The 12,051-nt window shown below is 35.0% G+C and overlaps 1 pseudogene; it reads right to left on the bottom strand.

Moving 5' to 3' along the window:
• Window positions 1-10,828, bottom strand: part of LOC149251944 (serine/threonine-protein kinase PBL34-like) — a 61,197-nt pseudogene extending 50,369 nt beyond the window's left edge.
• Between the last annotated feature and the right edge of the window lie 1,223 nt (window positions 10,829-12,051).

Below are 12,051 nucleotides of genomic sequence, written 5' to 3'. Positions count from 1 at the left end.
CTTGCATATGGGGAAAAAGTCAGGAATGTACAAGATAGAGGCCACCAAGGCCATTAATGAGACACAATTAGGTCACTAAGTTGCTCAGAGGATGAGCAACACTTTCAGCAAGGGGGTATGATGGGCCTCCAAATTAGACATAAATTAAGGCCCATATGACCATCCTTTAGCACATTAAACCTATCTTTTTTCATTAGATAATGCATTCCTAACTTTAATATTTTCATTAGAAAGGTTTATGAATAATTGCAATTTGGCCTAATTTTATCTATTTTTGTGGAATATTGTGAGAATATTGTGCAGATTATGAAGATTTGGAGGAGGATATAAATGGGGGAGTTGCTCCCTACTACAATAAGATAAATATTGAATAATAAATCAACAATATATCATGAACAAATTCTTGAACTCCAATGATTGAGAAAATCTAGGAATGTGTTCCGTGTCATTTAATGCAGATTCTTAGTGTTTGGCACCAAATCCACTATTTGAGGGTTTTTTGAGGGGAAAGATTCTTCCTTTCATGGGGAATTCTTCCTAATAATTTGCATAAGTACCAAGTCGAATTTTCCTCTAGGGGCTTATTTTTATTAATCTTCTTGTGGAGAACACTTTTTTGTAGCTCCCCTTTCATTTCTTGCAGGGATGTAATTGTATTGATGGAAATAATGAAGATTAGTACAATTTTCACCTTCTAAATATTGGTCTCCTTCATAGGAATCTAATTTTCCTTGGGCTTGGACACCCCAGGAGCCTCAGATCTCTTTTGTATAATTTACTTTTCTTCTTTTCACTTCTTATTCACATGCATCTCTTGTTCTTGTTTTTCCTATTTCTTCACTTAGTATTGATGATTTCTTGTTGTAGGATTGAGTTAAATGGTTGAATTAAGTTATTTTTCAAGATCACAAGAATTATTTCATCATTGAAATATATTTTTAATGTCATAGTAATCATTTAGCTACATGGATTAGCTTTCTTATTCCCAAATCTAAATTTTTGGAAGTCCCTTGTGGAAAATAGTAATAAATTTCTACTATTTTTTAGAACATGCTAATGAGTTGCAATCAAGTTGATTCCACTTGAATTAGATTATAAAAAAATTCCATTTAATAAAAAAAATTACCCCATTTAATTTTCACTTTATTAGGTTATACATTTGACAAATTAACTATCTCACTAGTTCTCGAATTTCTAGATTTTAGACTAGTAATTTTCTTTTATTTTTTAGCATGTGTTAACATGGGTATTTTTGAGTGGTTCCACTTGGAATGGAGACCTAATACATTATATTCAATAAATAAAAAATTCCCATCTAATTTGGATTTGATTTTCTTGGTCATTCAGTGAATTAATCTTCCTATAGCAGATATGTAACTTCTTGTAGCAACCTGTAACTTCGTGTAGCAGCTTCCTGTAGAACTCTTTCAACCTATATATACTTGCCCAAGTTTGCTCAAAAATCTTGTTTTTTTTCCCTTAGGGTTGAATCATAACCCTTAGGCTCTAAATCATTGGTTTAGGAGGAATAAACACCACTTAGGACTTTCCTTTTTACCCTTGTAAAACATCTCAACAATTTGGGTTAATGGATAATACGATGATGATTTTCTTGATTGCCACATCCAATGAACTTTGTCAATGGATAAAAACTATTTTAAATGTAATGATTGATATTTTTTTTATCATCTTTTATTTATGCAATTAGAATAGGTTTTCTTTCGTTGTATTTTCTTTCCTACAATAGGTTAAGGTTTCCATTTCGAGAATTTCAATTTCCGCAGTTAGTTTAGGATTTGATTACATTCACTCCATTACATCATGACAGCGAAGGAAGGACACATTGTATGTTGTACATATAGTGATGATACCTCTTAATTTTGTACAAACCTTGGTTGATAATTAAAGTTGGCTGCCTTTGGTGTTGCAGCATTCTTGTTGCAATATTGAGGCTCATCACAAACATCAAGAGGTTTTCTTTCAAATTGCATTGGGTTTTGTTAAATAACATGAATTCTATTTAACATTCCAGCATTTTCCACATACTTTTTTGTTTGAGATAAACATTCAAAATCTAAGAGGAATTAAGTAGATATATGTGGTAATTTTGATGGATCCATTCGATTTGGATTGAGCAATGGGAAAAGGCATTAGAAAAATTGTGGAAATAGTAATCTCTAGGCCCCCTTAGGCTTTGAATAAATCCATCCAACCATTATTGTGAAGCAGATCTAGGACGCTCAACCTTCCATCTATCGATTCTCTGACTAGTCTTTCCTTGTGAAAACCCTTGAATCGGGTTCGAAAAGAGTATTTTTAGTGCGTAAAATTATGGGCAGTAAGGAACTGGAGATGGGATGAGCTATTATATACTATAAAATAAATACAATCTACTCCAGACATAATAAATTATATAAGTCGTTGATATATGATAATAAAATATCTCCTTTTGAAGAGAAAAAGTTAGAAAGTTTACAATATCGGCTTAAATGACGCACATTTTCAATTGGGAAAATAGATTCAAAACTCAACTACCACCAAAGAATATGGTTTGACAACAAATTTCATATAGACTAATTCAAATAGGTAATACACTAATATAAAGGAAATAGTTAATACATTAACATAAAGGATACAAGATTCAAACTCAAAATCTAGTAGAGAATATATTTTAAAAGAGTAAAGTGATTTTTTTTACATATTTTATTTCTTTTTTTATAATTTAGTTCAATTTATCTTTGAAGATCTCAAAAGATCATTTATTTTAATGAAGATGAAATCATCCTTAATGAAGAAAGTCTAAGTCCCAAGTTAGATGTTACACACTTTGAAGAATCCAATAATATCTTGAGAAATTTATTTAAGTCCACTCAAACCATCTTGGGACTCTTCCAAAATGAAACTTTGAAAATCTCAAGGAAATAAAATATTTCACCATAGAAAAGTGAAAGTGCCTTCTGGATGTTTTTAGTCCCCTTGCTATCCATACATCTAATTATTGTGGAAGAACTCCACTATCTATACTAATTTGAAATAATAGTTTCAACGAGAACATTGATATAACCCTCAAGAGCTAAATCCAAGAATTGTTCTTTGCTTAATATGATAGGGAAATTCATATTCTCTTATCATGTACCCACCCTCGTAAGTGGCATTAAGGAGGTGAGTTAATGTAATTTTTCCTCTTTAATTACTATTATAGGATCTCTTTTGAGCTTGTATATGTATTTTTCTCAACAATAAATATCCAACTTTCTTAATTATGAATCATGCATAAAAAGATATGACCTTATAAAAATTTCTTCATGTTCTATTTTTCTCAACCACCCTAGCAATCATACTAGTGATGTGGAAGCAAGTTCACCATGCATTTGTATTATGCCTTTTCAAAACTAGCGTAGTCACCCTTGGTTTCACACTTGTTGAGACATTCATCTTTGCTTAACGATTTATTGGGTTTGTTCTTTTCTGTATATGATAAGAATTCTCCTATCATGTACGCATCCCTCTAAGTGGCATTAAGGAGGTGAGTTAATGCATTTCCCCCCTCTATATGTACTATTATACGATGTATTTTGAGCTTGTATTCATGTTTTTGTCAATAAGAACTTTCCAACCATTGTAATATAGATCAATTATGAGTCATGCATAGAAATATATGACCTTCTAAAGATTTCTTCAAGTTATCTTTTTCTCAACCATGTCACTAATCATAGTGGTAATGTGGCAGCAAGTTCACTAGGCATTTGTACTATTCCATGTCATAACTATTATGATTCATCATTGGACTTCTTGATACATTCATATTTCCTTATCTTCTTATTGGATTATAAATCTACTCCTCCATAATTCTATCACATTCTCACCAATCGTTTCATCGTGCCAAGCCTTTTAAACCATGCGACACAATGCACATGAACATTTTATCTATGCAATATGTCACATAGGGGAAAATGTTATCCTATACAATATCACATCACACAACGTTTTTTTGTATGCACCCTACTTTTCCCTATGTATTCAATGTCCCCCACCTCTTCCTCCTTACTCTTTTCTTCCTCTATCTCTTATATTTTCCTTTATTTTCCTTTATCTCTTTCTTCATTTCATGATGAAACTATTTTATTTTGTGGTAATCCCCTTTCCTCATATTTATCACATCTAAAAAGAATATAGAAATGCAACAACCAACTAAGGTGTGGCTTGTGTCAACCTCAAAGTTTACAAGAGGTGCAACAACTAACTAAATAATGCCACATGTCCTCCTCAAATTTTTCAATGATACGGAAATGTGGCACATGCCACAAGACAAATATTCCCAACTCATGATATTCAAATGAGGGTCTACCACATGTCCCTTCAAAATTATATGGCCAATGTCATATCGTGTGAATTTTTTTGTGCAATACAACGTATATCACATAAAACTTATTCCATGCAGTATAGAAAAAGCATTAAGAAATCCTTGAAAACCTTCCAAATTTTTACTAACTTGTGCCTAAGCGTTTTCCATAAGGTGAGACACTTCTCTAAGACCCTTAGGCTTCTACAAAACTCAAAAAAAGCCATGAATATTTAAAAAATAATTGTTTTATGTATTCATAAGCTTAGCTTGTCAAGGGAATAACTTAGTTTGTCATGGTGTTCATACCTATGTCCCATCCCATAGAAAGCATGATGGGTGCACTCAATGATGCATAATGATCAACTGTAAAAAATTGGTTAGAAACAAATCAATTTTTTACATGTTCAAACTTTAGAGATTGAAATTCTCTTTTGAGTAATTTTGAATTATGTGAGGGATTAAGGATGATAAACATGGATGAACAAGGGAATAAAATCACCCAAATCCTCCAATGTATATCTCACATCTCCTTGTCCTCTTGGAGGAATGTTATGTGACATGTTTCCTTACAAAACTTCTAGACATGATTATCTTAAAAGATAAACCTCAATAGTGTTTAACTATTTGTAGTGCAATTAACAAAATAAAATATTTTTGTACTATGACCAAAAAATATCCATTTCATTGGAATTTTGACAACTTTTGACCATAGAGACGTTGTCCAAGTGGAAAAATATTGATTTTGTCAACTGTCGATATATTGATAGATAGATAATTCACCTCGTCAAACTTCGGATATATTACGAACATTTTGAATGACATCGCATATTTGACTAACAAAATTATCGTTGGATATTTAACTAACATATTGTCGGATATATCATGATAATTTTGTTTGTCAGATATCCAATAATGTCGAGGATTTTTTTTTAAATAAATAAAATATTTGCAATAAAAATATGAAAATATGACTGAACTATCACAATACAATGTTGGATTTTCCATCCATATGTACTAGTAGGGGTCAGGGGTTAGGGTTTAAGGGTAACAAGTTAAGAGGATAAGGGGTTAGGTATTAGGGATTTCGTGGATTTTAGGTTAGGGGCTAATGGCTTAAATTTTAATGGGTCAAGGGGTTAATGGGTTATGAGTTATGAGGGTACGAGTTAAGGGATAATGGATTGGGGTTAAGGAGATAGGGAATTTAGTGGTTATGGATTAAGGACTTATGGGTTGTGATAATGGGGCCCCTAATCTCCTTATCACCACTATTGGGGATTCTTGCCTTCCCTCTAGGCACCTTAGCCCATATAAAATTAAGTCCTAAGTCACCTTCTCATTCTCTAATGCTAGGATTATAGATCTTACTAAACCATGCTTGGACCTCCCCTTGCCCCATTCAATACACAACAAAATAGCCCTCCCACAATTTTGGTCATACCATTCAACTTCTCTTAATGTTATGAAACCCCAAATTTGGTCCCAATGCCCCTACAACTACACCCTTGGCCCCGCTTCGCTAAGGACTTAAATTCATTAAGGTTTATGGGTTGTGATAAGGGAGCCCCTAATCCCCTTATCAAACCTATTAGGAGTTTTGAAATCAACTTCAAGTTCATGATACATAAGAGAAATTGAGAGAAAAAGATAATGAACTTCGAAAATTGAAAGAAGTTGTTGAAGAATTAATGAAATGGAAATCTACCATGGAAGTGGGGAAATAAAATGGTGGAGTTAATCCAAAACCATCCAACAATGTAATAATTACATGTGTAGACTATTTAATTTTTTATATATGTTTGACAATAAGGTTGAGTTTGACCTATGTTTTCTCCTCTTAATGTATTTTCTAGCCCCACATATGTTGAGATTATTAGTGTAATTTTATTTAGAAGCAAGCCATTCCTAACAAACAAGGAAGTATTATCACAAGATACAAAAGGAAGATCCAATTGTAAGATGACCTTGGTCAAATGTGTATTGAAGGCACTAAAAAGGGGGTTGAAAGGAGATGATCTTAGATATGGATAGCTTGAATATTGCACCATTCATGTAGTTGAGGACTACTTGTGTCAATTTCAAATAGACTTGGAGCAAACTAAGGGAATTTGAATGTTTTTTGAGCATGTTGTGGACAAAACCTTTGAGAAATATTAAGACTTGTATGTGACTATTACACATACATTTGGTGAGATAATGGACCGATGTTAAAAGATGATGGTAGCTAAAGGGACATCCTTATATCCTCTTTTTTTCTTTTGAGTAGATAGAAATTACATTTGGGTCATGTATGGAGATGAACCTTACTTTATTCCTATGAACTTGGATGCATTGGTGGACATTAGAATACCATATTATTTCCCTTTGAAAGTAAATATGTCGACAATATTAGGGGGGAATATGACTACCCATAAAATGTAGATCATATTTTGGGACCTTCTGGCTCTTTCCTTAGAACCTAGTAGTGATTGGAGGTTGTATTTGGAGGTTTTACTGAACAGAAAACAAATAAAACCAAGAATATTAGCATTGGAGCACCTATGGTTTGGGAGAAAGGCTTAGGGGTTCTAGGAGTTAAGGGTTATAGAAATTCCTTGAAATCCTGCAACCGATTGAATGAACAAATATGAAACTAATGATGTTACACCATGACATAGGATTCTTCTATGATAGATAAGAAGTGGAATAGAAATAGGGATAAAGAAACACAATCACACACAATAACACAATATTTTTCTAGGGAACCTAACTGGGAAAATCTTTCTTCTTATTATATATTTTATTGGCATAAATTGAGAAAATAAAATTCTTTACAAGGAAAATTGTTTCAACATAAAACAAGGTTGTTCTCTTTGTTAATACATAGCTCAAAACCTCCCTACAAGAACTCGACCCAACCCTTATTTCTTTGCATTGATTTCTCTTATTTCCTAGTGTTGGACAAGTCCCTATTATTTAGGACTTAACTCCTAAATCTTAGTACACTTCTGCAAGGAAAATTATCTCTGTGATTTGCATAGAGTCTCCTCCTTGTTATGTTGTTCCCACAACAATCTCTCACACAAACTCATGCTCATAATTATGATACAATGATGTGCCTTCATCCTTGTTTTAAGCCTTTGGACTCATGCTATAATTGGAAAGTTAATTTTTAGAACTCAAACTTGTGATTAATTTATTAACTGATTCAAACTAACTCTTCTAACTCATCCTTACCTCAATTAGACATTGAGGCTCTCACTCATCTTTTTCCAAATATAAACTTGCACTTGGAGAACAAAACAAGTGAGCCTCCAATTTCTTCACATGAGTTAATTGTTCCATGAACTCATCCTCGAAATCATGCATGCTAAAGAAGGACTAATCAAGGTCTTTCTTGATTAAGGCACAAGTCAAGAATACCTTTCTAACTATTATTTTCAACACTCCCTCTTAGCAGGGAAGGGATTCTATACAACTCCCAACTTATTTATGAAATAGACAAAACTACTTCTTACCAATGCCTTGATCAAGATATTTGTTGTATGCTCCTCTATTGGAATGTATAGTAGCTTCACTATCCCTTTCTGCAAACAATCTCTTAGATGATGATACATGATCTCGATATGCTTTGATCGATCGATCATGAAACACTAGGTTCTTAGAGAGCTTGATGCAACTCTGATTATCACATTGCATCACACTAGGCTTCATTCCCTATCTAAAAATTCCCATAAGAAACTTCATCATCCAAATAACCTCACATAATGCCAAACTGGCAACCATATACTTGGCCTATATTGAACAAAGTGCTACTGATCTTTGCTTCCTATTATACTAGGAACAATTGTTGACCCAATGCTGAAGACACCATCTAAATCACTATTCTAATTTGTGGAGTTCCCTACCTAATCTGCATCTATGAAGCCCTCAAGCCTCACTCCATTGACCTATCTATACCAAAATCCATAATCTGTTGTTCCCCGAGATACCTCAAAACATGTTTTGCAACAACCCAGTGAAAGATAGTCGGCTCCATCATGACCTAACTTAGCTGGTTGATTGCAAAACAAATATCAGGTCATGTGTTGACCAAGTACATCAATGACCCTATGAACTACATGTATATTGTAGCATCCATTCTCTATTCTCTACTAGCATCCACCTTCCTCTAGTTTTTCACTAGAGGTGTGGTCATGGGCCTGCAATCCTACATATAAAATATCTCGAGAATCTTTGTAGTGTACTTCCCATGTCCCAAGAATATCTCACCGTCACCCTACCAAACCTCTGATCTAAGGAAATAGCACATAAGCCCCATATCCTTAAGCTCAAACTCCCTTGCAATGTCCTCCTTTCAATCCTGGATCAATTTGTCTACTCCATTCAATATAAGGTCATCAACTTATAACACTAGGCTGAGCAGAAGCCATCCAACCATAATGTAGTATAGTTGGTACATTCCTCACTCTTAGTGAATCCCAATCCTCAAAGATAGTTTTCAATACAAGTGTAACATGATTTTGGAGCATGGTTAATCGCATAAAGATATTTCTTCAGCCTACACATATGTGTGTCTCTTACGAACTGCTCAAACTCCTCATGTTTCTCCATATAAATGTCCTCCTCAACCACTCTATTTAGGAATGATGTCTTCACATCCATCTTGTGGATCGTCCACCCCATATGTGATGCAAGTGCCATAATAGTAGTGATGGATGAATACCATGCTACTGGGGCAAAGATCTCCTCATAGTCCATGCCCTCAAGCTGTGAGAATCCCTTGGCCACAAACTTGACATTATAATTCTCCACACTCCCACCTGATCCATGCTTCATCTTGTATGCCCGACATGAACCTATTACTAATTTTTCCATGGGTCATAGCAAAATCTCCTAGACATCGTTCCTCATGATGGAGGAATATTCCTCCACCATGGCATCTTTCCAAACCTGCTAAGAAGTTTCCTCCTTATAACTAGAAGGCTTAGTGTCCACCACCCCTGTCATTAGTGCCATATAACATGTGTACCTCTATGGCTACTTTCTCTACCTAAACATGGTGCTAGGAGATTTAATCTGCTCATAGACCTCTTGTATCAAATTCTTGGCCCACTTAGTTTTCTTCCTCCCTATGTTAGGAGTCTACTCTCATCTAAGTCTCTTCTCCTCATCCTCCTACTCTGCATCATGTTGTGTAGGCCTCTTGCCACTTAGCTAAGACTTAGTCTATGATCCTAGCTAAAGCTCCTCCATCTTAGGTACTCCAACCTTATCTCACTTTAAGGACTCCCTTATGGCTCTGGTCTCCTCAAAACTCACTTCCTGCTTGAGAAAAGCCTTCCTAATTCCTGGTAGATAAACCCTATATGCCTAAGTTGTCTCACTGTATCCCACAAAAATACCCTTTTATGTTGTGGGTTCCAACTTCTTCCTGCTATCTTTGGACACATCGGAATATTTTTTTGTGCCAAAGATACAAAAGTGTGAAACATCATGCTTCTTTCCTATGAAATCCTCCTCTGATATATCTCATCCAAGAATATTGTGTGGACTTTGTGTGAACTCCTATTCTGAAGGAATACTACAGTGTTCCATGCCTCTGCCCATATGAACATAGGCAGTCCTTGATCATTCAACATGGCCTTGGGTGCTCCAAAAATATTGTGGTTCTTCCTCTTAGCCAACCCATTCTACTAAGGGTTATGGTATGTTATGATCTCTCTCGTAATTCCCTCCTTCACACATAAATCCGTGAAGGCATTAGATACATACTATCCACCATTGTCACTCCTCACTACCTTGATCTTCTTCCCAGTCTAGTTTTCTACCAAGGCCTTAAAATCGATGAACTTGATTAAGACCTAATCATATTTATTCTTCGTAAAAACATCTAAGTTTTGTAAGAATAATCATCAATGAAAGTAACATAATTCATATGTCTGATAAGGGACGAAGAAGAGAAGGGTCACATACAACTGAATGCAATAGCTCCAAAATACCTTTATCTCTATTGTCTCCACCCTGAAAACAAATCTTGGCATACTTGCCAAGTGTGCACCCCTTGCACACATCATGTTGGTCAAAACTGAATGTTGTTAATCCTATGGCTATTTGTTGAAGAATATTCAATGCCCCATGATGCAAGTATCCCATGCGCATGTGCCAAATTTCTCCAACATCTCTACTTTTCTCACCACCTTCCTTGTTGCTTAAGGTTGCACAAGTCTCTACCTACAACTTGTACAAGTTCCTCACCCTCACACCTATCTACTTCATTGATCCATAAGCTAAGTGCTTGAGGTATGCTTTACCTCTACTGAAGATGACATCATATCCCTTGTCCTCAAGGGTTTCTATTGAAACAAGGTTCTTCTTCATTCCTGGAACATAGAGAACATCTCTGAGATGGAGAGAGCTTCCAAACTCACTCTCAAAGTTGATAGTACCAACTCCCTTAGTCGTGTGATTTCCATTATATCCTAGCTCAATATGAACCTCCATGTCCTTCTCCTCCAACTAGCTGAAATACTAGGCTTCAGAACCAATATAACACATGTTGCTCCCTAATAAGCTTTCCATGCAAGCTATCAATGAGAAATATTTATCAAACTGAGAAGCAAACCCATCTACCTCAGCCGATGCAGCCACATGATTCTTACTGGACCTCGTATTTTGATTAGGACATTTGGTAGCATAGTGCCCAAACCCATGGAAATGGAAGCACTTGATCTTACTTAAATCCTTCTTCTTCTCGCCCTTCTGACTACTTGGCCTTCCCTTTTCCTTTCTTTCCCTTGGCCTTGTCTGCAAGAGAAAAATTATCCATGTCCTCGTTCTTTGTTGATTTACCATTTCTGGTTCCTCTCCACATATCCTCCTAAATGAAGTTATTCCATAACTTTCCCAACTAGGAAAATTCTCTCTGCCACTGACAACATCCTGGAAGCCATACCAAGACTTATGAATTCATAGTAAAGCAAAAATCACAATGTCATGCTTAGGTATACTGACACCCACACCACCTAGCTCATCTCGAACATAAGTGAACTTCGTAAAATATGTGACGATGGGATCTCCTTGTCTCATCCATATACTCCTTAGCTTATCTTTAAGAGAAAGCTTCCTAGCATCACTAGTAATTTGATATAGATCTAAAATAGTTTGGAACATCTCAAAAGTTGTCCTCTTCTCATGGATATGAGGAACTATATGATCTTTGACCCCTTCTAGAATAATCCTCCTAGCCTTGATATCATTCTTAGTATGTTGTTTCAACTGTTGGGGATATTGTGGTGGTGGTATAACATTCTTGAGAAACTATCCCACCCCATTATCCTCCAATATTATCATGATCCTCCCTTTCCAAGAGACGAAGTTAGAGGCTCCCTCTAAATAGTGGTTGGATCTCAATCCTTGGAACACCATATTTCTTACCCAGATAGCTCTCCTTCACAATATAGCACTAGCCTTCTTGACTAATATTCATTGGTCACAAATTGATCTTGGTTTTGGTGTTTGTACTAATCTATGCTTTAATACCATGTAGAAATTCTTTGAAATTCTACAACTACTTGAATGAAACATTTCAAAACTAATTTCGTTGCACTCAATTTTGAATATTAATAAAGGTTTTCTTAATATTTTATCTCCCAATTTTGGTTATGTTTACTTACTTCTTGCAATTATATCTATGTTTATTTTTTTGTAACTATAATATTTCAACA

This window comes from Pinus tabuliformis, chromosome 7 (assembly GCF_031772625.1).
Source record: "Pinus tabuliformis cultivar Carrire ecotype Pingquan chromosome 7, CPIR1, whole genome shotgun sequence".
NCBI lineage: Eukaryota > Viridiplantae > Streptophyta > Pinopsida > Pinales > Pinaceae > Pinus > Pinus tabuliformis.
Note: the sequence above shows the minus strand (reverse complement) of the source record. Positions and strands in the feature narration are given on the sequence as shown.